This window comes from Peromyscus maniculatus, chromosome 5 (assembly GCF_049852395.1).
Source record: "Peromyscus maniculatus bairdii isolate BWxNUB_F1_BW_parent chromosome 5, HU_Pman_BW_mat_3.1, whole genome shotgun sequence".
In the NCBI taxonomy this organism is placed as follows: Eukaryota; Metazoa; Chordata; class Mammalia; order Rodentia; family Cricetidae; genus Peromyscus; species Peromyscus maniculatus.
In genome coordinates this window covers 144,589,379-144,606,403 of record NC_134856.1, presented here as the reverse complement: position 1 = coordinate 144,606,403, position 17,025 = coordinate 144,589,379, and the positions used below count along the sequence as shown (strand labels likewise).

Sequence of the window (17,025 nt, the reverse complement as noted above, 5' to 3'; positions counted from 1 at the left end):
ATCTCACCCAATGTGCAGACAACCCAGCCAGCAGGAGAACTTCCTCTGCCTAGCAGTTACAACCTCGAGGAAGGGTCTTGTGAATCTTGTAACTTTCTTTTTTTTTTCCTTTTACTTAAAATAGATTTTCCCCCCTCAGATACTATATCCTGATTATGGTTTCCCCTCCCTCTACTCCCAGTTCCTCCCCACCTCCCTTCACATCTGGTTCCACCCCATTTCTGTCTCTCATTAGAAAACAAACTGAATTTGAAGGGACAATAATAAAGTAAAATATGAGATAAAACAAAAATTAATACATCATAATAGGACAAAACAAACAGAAGGAAAAGAGTCCAAGAAAAGGCACAAGAAACCAATATAGACTCAGAGACCCACTCATTGGCACAAAGAAGCTTCCAGTACAAGGATTAGGTTACATCAAATTGAGTCTCATGGAAACCCCTAAACAACCTATGCTGTTGCCAAGACTACCGGTTGCTCTCCACAAACTTAAGCAAGACCCTATTGTTGAAGACAACACCAAAGCAACTCACTGAATATGGACAAGTCAGGCTGGTGCCTACATAGAGCCTTCACCCCTACAGGCTAGCATCTTTGGTTTAGGGATGTACTCTTCATGCTACCAAGGGAAAAACTTAAACATCAACCCAGTGACAAACCCTTTGATCTACAATGGTGTCCTGCTTGTAATGAGCTAATATCTGGTTTGACTTAAGGCCCACTCCATGAGATGGAACCCATACCCAGTGCTGTTTGGGTGACCAAGAACTTGAAACCCATAGCTCAGGAACCCAGAGTAAAACCAATTACTACTGTTCTACTAAAAGAACATGGTACCGGGTGGTGGTGGCACACGTCTTTAATCCCAGCACTTGGGAGCCAGAGCCAGGAGGATCTCTGTGAGTTCGAGGCTAGCCTGGGCTACAGGGTGAGTTCCAGGACAGGCACAACGCTACACAGAGAAATTCTGTCTCAAAAAAACCAGAGAGAGAGAGAAGGAGGAGGAGGAGGAGGGGGAGGAGGAGGAGGAGGAGGAGGAGGAGAAAGGAGGAGGAGGAGGGAGAGGAGGAGGAGAAGAAAGCAATAAAATGACTCCTAATGACATTCTGCTGTACTTGTAGATGAGTCCCTTACTCAGTCATCATCAGAGAAGTTTTCTCTAGGAGAAGGTAAGAATAAATACTAAGACCTACCACTAATATGCAGAGAGTGAGAGACCTTGTAACACTGAGCACTAAATAGATGTCTCCATCAAATCCTTCCCCTCAGGGCTCAGGAAACTCTATGGAAGGTGAAGCAGAAAGAGGGTAAGAGCCACAGGGGATCAAGGACACAAGGAAACAAGGCCCTCCACTTTAACAGGATCGCCCCACATAAGAGCTCACAGAGACCAAAGCAGGAGGCACATGTGGAATAAAGACTTTCGGTTGGCTATAAACTGTGTCTGAGTGGTCATATCTGGTAGGTACCAGTAACATAAGGCCTGTATAGATCTGCGCTCATGGGATCCTAGAGCTGAAGGAGAAGTGGACACAAGCCCCCACCTACTAACCTAGAAGCTATCTCCAATTGATAACCATTTGCAAATGAAAATTTAGTTTTCTCCAAGGGGGTCTCACTCAGGAAACATTTTTGTGTGTGGGGTGGGTGGTTTTTCGAGACAGGGTTTCTCTGTGTAGTTTTGGAGCCTGTCCTGGATCTTGATCTGTAGACCAGGCTGGCCTCAAACTCATAGAGATCCACTTGCTTCTGCTGGGATTGAAAGCATGTGCCACCACTGCCGGCACGAAACAAACTACTCCTAAGGGTAGGCTGCATGCCCAGCAGTAGACGGCCAACACAAAACGAAACTCAACAGTATCTTTGGAGACTCCTTGTCTCATAAGGTCAGGTCAAGCTTTTTTTTTTAATCCAGTAACTTCCTCAGCTTCCTCAGCCTTGTGAGTTTCATTAGTTTCCTCAGTCTTAGGTGTGGTGATGTTTTGTTTGTGCTCTGACAAATAAAGCTTGCCTGGAGATCAGAGTGCAGAGCCAGCCACTAGTTAACCAGAGGCTTGGCAGTGGTGGCACACCTTTAATCCTAGCACCTGGGATCTCATGCCTCTGATCCCAGTACTTTGGAGGCACACACCTTTAATTCCAGCACTGGGAGGAGGAAATAGAAAGTGATATGGCTGGGCAGAGGGAGGAATACAAAGTGGGAGGAGACAGGAGCTCACCCCTTTCAGGCTGAGGAGTTGGTGAGGTAAGAAGTGGCTGTGCCCTGCTCCTTTGTCTCTCTGATCTTTCAGCATTTACCCTGATATCTGGCTCTGCGTTTTTATTATTAAGACTAATTAGAATTCATGCTACACTTATGAGACTCCTGCTCAGCCCAGGAAGGCACGTCTCTGTTGCAAGGAAATGGCTAGAGAACAAAAGTAATGTGGCTCTGGGCATGATGGCATCTGCCTGCAATCCCAGCATTTGGGAGGCTGTGGGGGAAGAGCACTGTGAGTTTGAGGCCATCCTGGGCTACATAGCAAGATCCTGTCTCAAGAAAACAAAAATATCAACTAACAAAGCTAAGTAGCTTTCTATTTGACTTCCTTTAAATATTTTTTTAACTTATCTGAGGCATCGACTCAGGCAGATAATAATACTGTCTGTAGCTGCAGAGTAGAGACCAAAAAAAAAAAAAAAAAGCTATGAGGTTAACATCTGAGAGCTGGCAAGATAACTCAGCAGGTAAAGGTGCTTGGCGCGGTTCCACGTGGTGGAAGATGAAAATTCTGACTCTGCAAGTTTCCTCTAGCCTCCACACATGCTCCATAGAATGCATGCACATCCCCACACCCTCACATAGACACAAAAATAAAGAATAAATGTTACAATAAAAACTTATTTTAGGAAGATTAACATGTTAATGGAAGAAGTTAGCAGAGAAAGACTGGAAGCCTTTCCCACCTGAACTTCATGTAACAGAGCATGTAGAAGAAAAGCCACATTGTGGCTTTCTACAGGGGAGCAGCCAGTCTCCTACCCCAGGATCTGTAGTTCCCTCTGAAATTCGTAGTTGGGTTGCTAGTTTAGAGGAACTGCAAACAGCCGATTTATTTTTCTGGGACAATTCACCTGTTTCAGGACTATGAGTGTGAATGAGCTAGAGGTGTCCTTCATTGGAAAACAAAAAAAAACAAAAACAAAACCACAGAAGTTCAGCCAGGCCCGGGGGTGCACATCTACAATCCCAGTATTTAGGAAACAGAAGCAAGTAGACCTCTGAGTTCAGGAGCAGCCTGGTTTGCATAGTGAGTCCAAGACCATCCAGGGCTACACAGTACACTTGTCTCAAAAAAAAAAAAAAAAAAAAAAACCAGCAAGCTCTGCAGCTGTTCCTCCAAGAGACAGACACACTGGCCTTGCTCTGACACCACTGAGACCTCACTAAGTTGTTACAGACCCAACCCCGGACTCTGTCCTTGCTCCCTGGCCTGCTAATTCAAGAACACTGCAAAGTCAATATACTTAGAACCCCAGTCACTTCTAATGTTTCTATTTAGTAATTTCCCATCCACTGGCCCCTCCCAGTCCTGACCACAAATCCTAATTTGTACTGGTGTCTGTGTCTGGAGAAGAGCTCTTTCTACAGAGTTCCCTCTTCCCTTGTTGCAACAGTTCCTGAACAGAATTTGCCTTTTGGGTTTTTAACTTCTGTTCTTCTCAGCTTTCTCTGACTAGAGTCAGCACTGTGGGGCATGATGCAGAGTCAGGAGTCAGCTGGAATTCAAAACATCCTCCCAGCTGGACAAAGAATACAGAGAGGCCCTTCCTTCCAGAGGAGGGATGAGCCTTTGAGAACAGTTTTGAAAAACAGACTTGATAATCGCTCTCCACTGTATCTTCTCGGAATGGGGTATTTTTTTCCTTCTGTGATTGCAAAATCACTAAATGCTTCTCACCAGTCATAATTCTACATTTTAAAAATCATCCCCAATTCCCGTTCAGACATTATATCAGGAAGAGATTTTGTAAAAGCATCATCACTAGAAAATGTTTTACACAACTTCACTAAGACACATCATGTTCCAGAATGGGCAGAATGGATATCCTGAGTTAGGAAGAATTTTCTAAATATGCTTGCATTGCTTCCCAATCTTTCTTCTTAATGGCTCATTAAGAGAACAGCCTAGAAAAGATTCCTTTTCAGGGATTGCTGCACTGTAAAGAACACTTGTTTTTACCAAAGTATTCGATGTACCAGAAGGAAAGTGCAATCCATCTAAGTCTGTTATTGCAAACTGGAAACAATCTGGAACGCTAGCAGTAACAGCTAACAGACTTCATTGAACCATCCCCAAAATGAGGTCAGGAGTCCGGTCTGCCAGGAATGAGTGGGGTGTTCATGGCCCCGTGATGCGCCAGCCTGAACTTGTGAGTTTTGGCAGACATCACAAGAAAGGAATGCAATTAGTTTTTTGTATTAGTGGAATGGGAAGCCTGAAGCAGAAGGCTCCATTAGAGAACAAGCCCTCTCTTGTGGGCGTCTGTGTATAACCCTGGGCGTCTGTGTATGACCACACCGTCCCTCCAGCATCCATGCTGTCTGAGACTCCACCAGGTTTCTTCACAGTCTTCCAGATCAAAGTTTGAGTTTTGTTTATTGAGACTCTGGCTGCTTTGAGTGGAGTACAATTTGTGCTGAAGCTCAAATCGCCAGCAGCAAGCAGTATCCGGTTCCAGGGGAGGGGCACCTCCAGGCAATCAGAATGCCAGAATCAGGAGGAGTTCCTCTCACAGACAGCAGTCAAGCAGAACCTCACAGCTGTATTCCAAGCCCAGATGACAAGCAAAGCTTTCCTAAGCCCAGTGAGCTTGTTATTTCTGGAGTCCAAATAAACCCATGAAAAATTATGCCCATAGGCTACAAAAGTATTCATCTTTTTTTTTCTTCCCCAATGATGAAGTGTGAGGGGTCAAAACCAGGGTCCTGTGCCTGCCAGGCAACTGCTAGACTGCTGAGCAGCAACCGTCAGCCTTAAACTTACCAGTGTTGAGGGTCCCACACTCAAAATTCTAGAAATTCTGTTCATGTTACCTGCCTTTTTCAGAAGTTCTAAAAAGCAAAAGTTGTATCAAAAAAGCATCCTTTATAGAATTTCTTTTCTTTTTTTCCGGTGTGAGTGTTCTCCTCTGTCACTATTTGTCTTATTTTCTGAGATTGTGTCTCTTACTGACCCTGGAGCTCCTCTATTAAGCTAGACTGGACATCAAACTTCCAGAAGCCCTCCTGTCTCTGCTTCACCAAGCACCATGCCTTAAACATGGCTTATAAGGTGGGTATTGGGTATTGACTCTGGTTCCTCATGCTTGTGCAGAAACACTTTACCCACTGAGCCATCTCCCCAGCCCGATTTTCTTTTCAATACTCAAAGTATTTACTTTGTTGTTTTCTGTGGTTTGAGACAGGGTCTGGTATAGCTTAAGTTACTTGAGTTTTAAGGGTCAAAGCCTAAGGTGGCCCCAACAAGCTAGGTGTGGCCACTCACTTTTAACACACCATTAAAGAGGTAAGTTACAGTAAAAAGCAGAGAAAGAAGCCGGGCGGTGGTGGTGGTGGTGGTGGTGGTGGTGGTGGTGGTGGTGGTGCACGCCTTTAATCCCAGCACTCGGGAGGCAGAGGCAGGAGGATCTCTGTGAGTTCGAGGCCAGCCTGGGCTACCAAATGAGTTCCAGGAAAAAGCGCAAAGCTACACAAGAGAAACCCTGTCTCGAAAAACAAAAAAAAAAAAAAAAAAAAAAGGAGAGAAAGATGTATTCAACCTGGTCACATTGCAAAGAACCAAAAATGTCTATTTCTGACACCAACATGATGGTTAGGTTTAAACAGACCAAGAGGATACATGATTCAGCAGTCTTGGTCAAGCACTCGTATCCATCATTGACTCATCATTATCTCAGCTGCAATCTCTCCTACAAGGTAGTCTGATAAGTGTATGAACTTTCTTCCTGTGAGGCATGTTCCTCTGACTGACACCAGGACTTTAGCCATTCATTAATTTTTTGAGGTTCACTGTTTTAGTAGCCTGGTACCTCAAGTGTCTTTTGCTGTGGGATGTTCTGTATGTTAAATGTGTTGTTCTGATTGGTTAATAAATAAAACACTGACTGGCCAGTAGCCAGGCAGGAAGTATAGGCGGAACAAGGAGAGAAGAGAATTCTGGGAAGTGGAAGGCTGAGTCAGAGAGACGCTGCCAGCCACCATGATGAGAAGCAGATGTTAAGATACCGGTAAGCCACGAGCTACATGGCAACTTATAGATTAATAAAAATGGGTTAATTTAAGATACAAGAACAGTGAGCAAGAAGCCTGCCACAGCCATACAGTGTGTAAATAATATAAGCATCTGTGTGTTTATTTCATAAGTGGGCTTTCAGACTGCCAGGGCTTGGCGGGACCGGGAGAGAAAACTCCAGCTACATTCTTTCTTTAAAATGTCTTCTCTCTTGATGTGAGTATGCTTACAGGCTGATCCTATGTAACAGAAGAGCACCTTGAACTCCTGATCTTCCTGGCTTGAACTCACTATGTAGACCTCAAACTCACAGAAATCCATCTGCCTCTGCCTCCTGGGTGCCAGAATTAATGGTGTGCACCACCACATACTGTCTAAAAGTACAGGGCAAGTTTTCCTCAAAAGATTGGAGAATTGCAGTTCATAGTAGAGAATGAAACTCCTCACTCTGTTTACTGATTTCAGTCTGGTGCTGGGGGTAGAACCTAGGCCTTGTACAAACTAGGCAAGTGCCCAAGCCATACAGCAGCATGCCAACCCTAGTGTGTCAGGCACACTGGCACAATACCTGGGCTGAATAAGTGATCAGAAAGTAATCACGAGCAACATTTTCTACTTTGTTCAGACTGTTAAATGTTGAATAATGCTTTGTGTTCCTTGAAGGAAATGGAAGCAAGATTCTAGCTAAGAACGAATCAGAGCCAAAGGATACTTGCATTCCCTGTGGTAACATGTGGGAGGTCTTCATCCACCCTTATCTGATGACACCCATTCCTAAAATTGTGACACCCAAGCCTTGTGTGTGCCTGTCAACTGACCACATGACTCCTTAGAATACTGTCCAACTGTCCACATTCTAGGACACTGACTTTTTCTGATAAGTCAATAGAAGCTCCATACCACAGTGCATCCCTCCCTGGAAGCTTTTTGAAAGCAAAAGTCTTCTAATGGGCAACTATCCCTAGGATCTCTGTGGTAGTCCCAGAGATGAGCTACATCCAGATCTTAAATACCTAAAAGTGGAAACATACTTCAAAACACAGCTTGAGTCACACACACTGTGAGGCCCCAATGTAAACAGCTAATTTATCACTAAGCTATATCTTGAGCTATCTTTTTATTTTGCATTTGGACAGAGTCTCACAAAGTTGTCCAGAGAGCCTTGAACTTGGGATTCAGCTACCTCGGGCTCCCAAGTAGCTGGGGATCTTAGGCTGGCAATATCAAGCCTAGCTTATTCTATTTAATTTCTCTTGATTTTGTTCATTTGTTCATTTATTCAGTCTTGTATCGCAGGCTGGCCTCAAACTCCACCAAGGCTGACTGTTAACTCCTGATCACCCCAGTGCTTTGATTCCAAGGTTGCTCTACCACCTTCACATTTTGTGGTGCTAAGGATTGAACCCAGGGCCCGTGCAAGCAAGACAAGACCATTACCAAATAAGCCACATCCCCAGACCTTCCTTTCTTTTAACCCAGGAATTGTGTTCCAAGTGCTCTTGGCTAGTGACATGACATTGTACCACCCTTCAAAACAAGGAAAATCCAGTAATCCACAGCTGCTGTAAGATGTCTCAAATGTTAGTTAACTACTACTGCATAAAAAAATGAATTCAAGCTTAGTCACTCACAACACAACACTTCTGATCTCACCATTATTATGGGTAGAGGTCCAGGCATTACCTGGCAGGTCCTCTGCTCAAGTTCCTGTGAGGCTATAACTCAGGCACCTGACGTACAAGGCCCCATACAGGACAGATGAGGGAAGCAACTGGTGTCAGACTCACATGGTTGTTGGCAGAGATTCAGTTCCATGTGTGCTGAGGGGCCAAGGACCAGGCACATGAGCAGATAACACTGACAAGCCTTATGAAGGTCTTCCTGGAAAGGAAGCATGGATAGCTAAAGATAGAAGTGTTTCTTTTTATAGCAAAATCAGTCCTGAGAGGGCAGGTTCACTATCTGCTAACATGGATTTCTTGCTTACAATAGCTATTTTTGTCTCAATTTTTAAATCTTTTGTTGGTTAGTTGGTTGGTTGGTTGGTTGATTTTCGAGATAAGGTTTCTCTGTATAACAATCCTGGCTATCCTGGAACTTGCTTTGTAGACCAGGCTGGCCTCGAACTCACAGAGATACACATGCCTCTGCCTCCTGAGGGATTAAAGGTGTACACCACTACCGCCCAGTTTAAGAATAATTTAAAGCCCAGTGGTGGTGGTGGCAGCGGCGGCGGCGAACGCCTTTAATCCCAGCATTTGGGGGGGCAGAGGCTGTCAGGTCTCTGAGTTTGCGGCCAGCCTGGTTTACAGAGCTAAATCCAGCACAGCCAAGGCAACACAAAGAAACCCTGTGTTGTATTCTAAAAGTGGCGGGAACACCATACAACAGGGGGAGGTTTATTGAAGGGAGGGGAGAGAATGGGCAGAAACTCGAAGGAAGAGAAAGAGGAGAGGCAAGCCAGGCATGGTCTGCCTTTTATAAGGGAACATAGCAAATGCACACAGGGGGTGCTCTTAATGGCTGCAGCTGAGGATGTGTCCTGTCAGGACCCTAAGGGCAAGCCAGTACAGATGCCTGAATGCTAACACCCTGTGTGTGTGTGTGTGGGGGGGGGGGACGACGACGACGACGACGACTTCTTTTTAAATCATTCTTTAGTGCTGTGGGATGTCTTTCTGTACACTGTGAATATGTGTTGCTCTGATTGGTTGATAAATAAAGCAGCGTTGGCCTATGGCAAGGCAGCTTAGAGGCAGGTGGAAATCCAAACAGATAGTAAAAGGAGAAAGGAGAGGCAGGGGAGACGCCATCCCATGGTCGAGGGAGCAGCATGTAATGGCACACAGTTGAAGCCACGGAGCATGTGGTGACATACAGATTAATAGAAATGGACTGAGTTTAGTTATAAGAGCTAGCTAGCAAGAAGCTTGAGCCATAGGCCATGGCCATAGAGTTGGCAATTAATATAAGCCTTTGTGTGTTTATTTGGGCCTGAGTGGCTGAGGGACAGGACACAGAAAAACTTCTGGCTACACTTTAGCTTTACAAGTGCTGCTGGGAAATAACTATGACCTCCTGACATACAGCTGAATAAGTAACACACACACACACACACACACACACACACACACACACACCTAAATGAGTACCATCCCACATATACACCTGAATAAATACCACCCACACACATACAGCTGAATACGCACCACCCTACACACACACAGCTGAGTAAGTACCACCTGAATAGGTACCACCTCACACACAGCTGAATGAGTTCCACCTCACACACACACACACACACACACACACACACAGCTGAGTAAGTACTACTCCACACACTTAGAGCTGGTGAGTACCACCTCACACACAGCTGAATGCATGCCAACCCTCCATACACACAGCTAAATAAATACCACCCCACACACAGCTGAATAAGTACCACATACTCACACACAGCTAAATAAGTACCATCCTGCACACACATAGCTATATAAATACTGCACACATACAACTGAATAAGTATACTCATACACACACACACACACACACACACACACACATACACACAATCCATATCACCATACACACAGTAAATAAAAAAAATAAATGTAAGTTTTAAATTAAGAATTGCTTTAATCAAGAGCCAGGTGTGGTAACGCACATCTTTGATCCCTGCACTTGGGAGGCAGAGTCAGGTGGATCTCTGTGAGGTCAAGGCCAGCCTGGTCTACAAAGTGAGTTCCAGGACAGCTAGGGATGTTACACAGAGAAACCTTGTCTTGAAAAGCTGAAAATGAAAGAGAGAGAGAGAGAGAGAGAGAGAGAGAGAGAGAGGGAGGGAGGGAGGGAGGGAGGGAGGGAGGGAGGGAGGGAGGGAGGGAGGGAGGGAGGGAGGGAGGAGAGAGAGAGAGAGAGAGAGAGAGAGAGAGAGAGAGAGAGAGAGAGAGAGAGAGAGAGAACAAAAGAATTGTTTTGTTTTAATTTTTTTTTAAACTGGGTCTAACTGGGTGGTGGTGGCACCACCTTTAATACCAGAATTTAGGAGGAAAAAGCTGGTGTGAGTTTGAGGCCAGCCTGGTCTACAGAGTGAGTTCCAGGATAGTCAGAGCTACACAGAAAAACCCTGTCTTGAAAAAACGAGCAAGAGAGAGCCTGGGTCTCATGTATTCCAGGCTCACCTCAAACTCACTACCTTAGCCAAGAACTTGAACTCCTGGTCCTCTGTCTCTACCTTGTAAAGGCTAGGATTACAAGCATGTTCACTGTACCTACTTTATTTAATACTGGGGGTGGAACCCAGGGTTCTTGCATGCTTGGCAAGCACTCTACCAACAGATATACATTTCCGGGCCCTAAAATCTTATTCTTAATAAACACCACCTTTACTTTTAAATGGAAAGATCTTGTTTCATTTATAACAAATGAAAATAGACTTCTGAAGCTCAAAAAAAATCTCTACATTGGGACATCTCATTTCCCTTCAGTGCTCACTCAATACTACATTCACTTTTTAAATGTATACTGCTTTTGGTTCACAAAGCATAGTTATATACACTAGATAGATAGATAGATGATAGATAGATAGATAGATAGATAGATAGATAGATAGATAGATAGATAGATAGATAGATAGATGATAGATAGATAGATGATAGAGATACATACATACATACATCATACATATCAAATCATTTTTATGTATACACACAATGTGGCAAGACTGACTCTAATTATCATGTCCTCAGTCATGTATATTATTTTTTAATGATACATTTGAAATGTAAGTATTCTGAAAAATATCATACAATGTTACTGACTCTGTCACCCTTTTGTGCTATATATAGATCTCAAAACCTATTCATCTTGCCTGTCTGAAGCAACCTAGTGAGTTTAGGTTGCTATGGTCATAGATATCCCCCTGCCTCTCTGAAATTATGTGTTTTGACCAACAATCCCCATATCTTCCTCCTCCAATCCTAGCCTCTGAGAATCACTGTTCTGTTCTTGACCTTAGCCAGAAGGTGGACACCACCGCTTCCCTGTTATAAACTCAACTTTTCCAGATTACACAAGTAAATGAAGTCATGTAGTCTGTCTTTCTGTGGCTGGCTTTGTTCCACTTAGCAGAATGTCCTCCATATTTATCACTGGAACTTTCTACGTAGACCAGGCTGGCCTCGAACACATGGAGATCCACCTGCCTCTGCCTCCCAAGGGCTGGTAGTAAAGGCATAGACCACCACACCCACCTTTTGAAAAGAAGTCTTGATGCATATGTAAGCATTTTCTTTACTCACTCACCCACTAATGGGCACATGGTTTGATCTTGGCAACCATGTGTTACACAAAAGTCAACATGAGAGTGTGACTATCCCTTTTTATTGATTTATGTTTCTATGGATGTATGCCTTGAGCAAGATTATACTAACATTTTTACCCACATGGATAAGTTTCATCTTGAGCTGGCCTGGAACTTGCTAGGTATACCAGGTTGGCCTTGAACTCACAGAGATCTGCCTATCTCTGCCGTCCAAGTGCTGGGGTGCCTGGATTACAAAAATTAGACACCAAGCCTGGCTGGATTCTTTCATCTTTTTAAACATTAATTAACTTATTGGTTGATTTTCATGAGTGTGGATGTTTTGCTTATATATATATTATATATATTATATATATTATATATATAATATATATATATATATGTCTATACACCATGTGTGTGCTTAAAACTATAATTAAGCAGACAGTTGTGAACTGCCGTGTGTGTGTGTGTGTGTGTGTGTGTGTGTATGTGTGTGTGTGTGTGTGTGTTTCTGGGTCCTCTGGAAGAACAGCCAATGCTCTTAACCACTGAGCCATCTCTCTAGCCCCTCTTACTACATTTTTTTAACTTAAAGCCTTTTTTTTCTGTGATACATCCACAGATACTCCTGCTCTCACTTTAGTCTATGTATATTCCAAAGGCAAACTGAGCCTCAAGGTCATCTTTTTTTATATATTTAGTGCACACACACTCCTGCCACATTGTATGTGTTGAGGCCAAAGACTAATCTGTGGGAATTTTCTCTCTCCTACAAGTGGGCCCAAGGATTAATGGGCCAGGAAGTAAGTACCTTCACCTGCTGAGCCATCTTGTTGACCCCCAAAATGAGTCTCTTACACATAATATATTGTTGTATGTATGTTTATGTGGAAGGAGGTCAGAGGCTTCAGATTTTCCTGGACCTGAAGTTATAGTCAGCTGTGAGCCACCAACATGGGTGCTGAAACAAACTACAGGTCCTCCGGAAGAGTAGTGCATGCTCTTAACCAGTGAACCACCTCTCCAGCCCTTTGTCCTAGTCTTTTTAACCGTCATACGTAGCAATAATTACACATTTCTCTATTGGTGGGCTTTTAGGTTATTTTCAGGCTTCTTTTTTTTTCTATTACAATCTATACTATGAGAAAAATCATGACATGAAGCACATGATCTCCCACTTAGACAACTGCTTTAATAAGATATAAGTTGAGACAAACAGTATATACAGCTTTGTTTTATTGTTTGAGATGGGGTTTTACTGTGCATCTTGAGCTGACCTGGAACTTGCTATGTAGCCCAGGCTGGCTCTGAACTCACAATATTCCTGGCTGAACTTTCTGAATTACAAACACAAGCCTCCATAGCCAGCTGCATTTTTTTTCTTAATTACAAACATTCCCAATTTTCTGGCATTACAGAAATAGATCACAGTTGAGCATATCAGCAGATAGCTATATAGAAGAAATTTATTTACTCCTATGTAGAAGAAATAGGATACTGAATATCAAGTTTGAAATCAGCCTAGAATACACGAGACCCTGTCTAAAAACAATAATTACACCAGTTACCATCAAATAAAAATATCCCTTTCTCTACCCTGTCATCAGTACCAAATACCATGAATTTGTTTAAAAGCTTGAAAGATATTTTGAGGTACATATTTGGGTTTTGAAGGGTTACTTATCTCCTGGAAGTGTGTTCCCTTCTGCTCACACTGACAATATGACATGGCCCTGGGGGTGGAGAATCTACAGAAGGAGCTAGCTTCTCTGAATGCTTGACCCAAAAGGCTCTCCTCATGTGAGAGGAGGAGGAATTTCTAGGCATCCTCGTCCCCTAAGAAGAAGACTGGGAATGATGTGCTTTGCGGGGTCCTTCCAAAAGTGCAAATAGATGCTTTCTGTAGAGAATTCACCTTCTCTAAAGGACTTGTCTTTTTGGAGTACTCATTGGGCTGACTGACCACCATGAGTCTGCAAGTCACATCTGGCTTCCAATATACTCTTCATGTAAAACAATGAAGAATCTTATTGCCTAAGGAAATGTTGATTTAATTACTGGATTTTTAAGTAGGGCAATCCTATGTTCAAAATTTGAATTTTCAATAAAGTGTATATGTGTGTCTCATGTCAGTTAGACTATTTTTATTGTCTGAATCAGACTTCTGGCTTCATCTTCTCATTTGCTTAATGGCTAATTTCTGTGGGAGTTTTGGTAAGTTTTGGTGGATCTTGAGCCAAAAGAATCAGCTGTGTCCCTTGAATAAACAGTCACCATACACAACCACTGGCCTTCAGAAAGTCTCTAATCAGAGATACCTTTGGGGCTTAGACTAGAAACAGTGACTAAGCACTGTCAGGCAGAATGTCCTGTGTTGCTCTGAGGTATGAAACATTACCTGTTTGGTGAAGCAACATTACATAACTGCTATGCCTGAGCCTTTCCAGTCAAGTGACTCAACAGTTTCATGGAGCCATTCATCAACATCATTATCCTGGTCACCATCAATTACTATTTGCAGAGCACCCACACGGAGATGACAGTATGCTCAATGCCTGGGAGAGCACAAGGAAGACAAAGAATATAGTTGCTAAAGTAAACTACTTGGGCCACACATCTGAATATGAACCATAGAACAAACATACCTGTGAGTCCAAGCCTACTTGTGTCACACGTGGTAGAACCGACTCACTGAAACTCACCGTGGGGCTGCACAATGGTGATTTGTGTTGCAAAGGAGCATGGAACAGATGGTCTTCCCACACAAGAGATGTTGAGAAAGGCTCCCAGTCTCTTTCAGGACCCCAGAATCACACTCTAAGGGTTTAGAAAGGCAATCTATGATGACTTGTGCCTGTAATCCTAGCACTTGGGAAGAAGAGGAGGAAAATCAGGAGTTCAAGGTCATCTTGGCTACATAGTATCTCATTTTTAAATTACTAAGTATTAAACCATTTTATTCATGTACATTTTTAAAAATTCTTGCATTTTGTTTATTTATTTCTATGTATGTGTGGTTGCACCCATGCCATGATGTGCATATTGAAATCTGAGGACAACTTTCAGGAATAAGTTCTCTCCTTCCACTATTTGGATTTGGGGGATTGAACTCACCAGGGCCTTTAGCTGCTAAGCCATCTCACCAGCCCCCTATGTAATGAATTTAAGAACAGCCTGGACTTTATGAAACCTTGTCTCAAAACAAAAAACAAACAAACAAACAAACAAAAAAGAATTTGGAAAGGTCTTTGTTAACCACTGAACCAAACTCTCCAAAATCCTTTTATAATGTCCCTGACTGAGGATAATGTATTTATTGATCACCAACTCTAAAGATATGGAGAGTGTTCAGATTTCAGGGGAGATTTCTTGGGTTAAGAAACTGAAATCTGTTCCAGGCAGTAGTGGTGCTTGTCTTTAATCCCAGCACTTGAGAGGCACAGGCAGGAAGATCTCTGTGAGTTCTAGGCCAGCCTGGTCTACAGATCAAGTTCCAGGACAGGCTCCAGAGCTACACAGAGAAACCCCGTCTAAAAAAAAGAAAAGAAAAAGAAATTGAAATCTGGGCTGGAGAGATAGCAGCCCACTAGCTGCTCTTCCAGAGGACTGATATTCAATTCCCAGCACCTACGTGGCAGCTCATAACTGTCTGTAACTCCAGTTCCAGAGGATCTAACACCCTCACACAGACATACATGCAGGCAAAACACTGATGCATAGAAAATAAATCAATAAGCCGGGTGGTAGGGGCACACGCCTTTAATCCCAGCACTCTGGAGACAGAGGCAGGAGGATCTCAGTGAGTTCGAGGCCAGCCTGGTCTACAAAGCGACAGGCAGGACTGTTATATAGAGAAACCCCATCTCTAAAAAACTGAAATTAAATAAATAAATCTTAAACAAAAAGAAAAAGAAAGAAATTGAAATCTCAGAAAATTCCATGAGGAAATTCTAGGACTGAGGGGATGGCTCCATGGGTAAGGCAATTGCTGTACAAGTATGACTTTGAATCCTCAAAATCTACACAAAATCCGAACATATCAAGGTGTGTCTGTAACCCCAGTTATCTCCAGTCAGCAGCTCCTGACTAAAAGCATTTTAAGTGGACATTGGAGTTGCACCAAGACCATTTTCTTCTATTATCACTAATTCCAAATTCCTCCTCACTGTTTTACACCCTCTTCATTTCCCTTTTGTGCTACATTGAGGAAGAATAGAAAGAAAAACCAGGTAACAGCACTAAGTTGTTTCTTAGGGCTGGAGATACCATTCATTCAGTAGAGTGCTTGCCCAGCATGCACAGAACCCTGAGTTCCATTCTCAGCACTGTGTAAAGTGGGAACGGCGACATGTACCTGTCAACCCAGTACTTGGGAGTATCAGGAATATGAGACTGTTCTCAGGCCATATAACAAGTTCAAGGTCAGCCTAGGCTCCATGAGCCCTGTTTCAAAAAATGGACAGACAGGCAGGCAGGCAGACAGACAGCCACCCATTTGTTCCCATGTCTTTCTGGGGAGCACACTCAAGCTTCCTATAGGACTTAAACAGGAACACAGCAGTTTATAAGCAAGCCCTGTGTCCTTAGTGTGGGGCCAGTTGCCTGTCCTGAAAACAAGATGGATGTCTGCTGACACCCTGTGCATGGTAGCTGGGCACCGAGGCTTGCTGGTACATAGCAGCTTCTTGATAGGGAAGATACCATAAGAGAATGTCACACCAATTACACATTATAGCCTACCCCTGTAGGCTGAAAGTTTTCCCCAGGAAGCCTGGCACTCACCTACAGAATCAGGGCCTGCACTTCCCTGCCACTGCCCAGTGCAAGGCTCCCAGTAACAGAGAGGTCTCCCTAGTGCCTCCGGATACTGCAGCCTGAGAAAGAAGAGAAATGGGAGTCAGGGTCCAGCCAGCCCTTGGTGCTGAGCAAGAATGGAGAAACCTCCTTGCCTGTCACAGTAGGTTTCCTACTCCACAGACTTGCCCAGTGTGCTATTCTCGCTAAGAATTGCGAAGTCGCTGCTGTGGAGATAGATGCCCTGCCCTCCACGTGTTCAAAGTTCAAGAAACAAAGCATGATGAGGTCAAAGTTCTTCTGTCCGTTGACCGTGGGGTGTCTGGTCTCAGGCTCTGGTAAACAGAGATAACAAACATCGGGGGCTGGAGCTGTAACCTTGACTGAGTTAAGCCACACATGAATGAGAGACAAGAAGCAGTGGTTGAAGTGGTCTTCGCCAACCCTCCTCTGAGGAACCCACCTCCCTGGGCACTGGTGAGATTCAGAACAGGGAGGCACAAAAGAGCGTGCACCCCCAAGCAATTTACGGAGGAGAAGGAACCAAGCACTTCCAACAGCCACTGGGTGGGAAAACATAGCCAAGAAACTTTAGAAAAACTAGAAGTAACCTTTATATTACTCACTGACATTCAAAAAATGAACTTA

The 17,025-nt window shown here is 43.6% G+C and overlaps 1 protein-coding gene across 9 annotated transcripts in view; it reads right to left on the bottom strand.

Annotated features, from left to right (window-relative positions):
• Positions 1–16,627, bottom strand: part of Cdk20 (cyclin dependent kinase 20) — a 58,528-nt gene extending 41,901 nt beyond the window's left edge. For 2 of the 9 annotated variants that reach the window (XM_076573576.1, XM_076573583.1), the window contains exons 1-5: positions 16,533–16,627; positions 16,366–16,457; positions 14,286–14,400; positions 13,982–14,138; positions 8,066–8,159 (exon numbers count right to left, since the gene is read on the bottom strand). The gene's annotated coding sequence lies outside the window, so the exon portion shown is untranslated. Of the gene's footprint in view, positions 1–8,065; positions 8,160–13,981; positions 14,139–14,228; positions 14,452–16,365; positions 16,468–16,532 lie in introns of those variants that run through there. The other 7 variants (XM_042278644.2, XM_042278645.2, XM_076573578.1 and 4 more) reach the window with 6 other exon arrangements.
• Between the last annotated feature and the right edge of the window lie 398 nt (positions 16,628–17,025).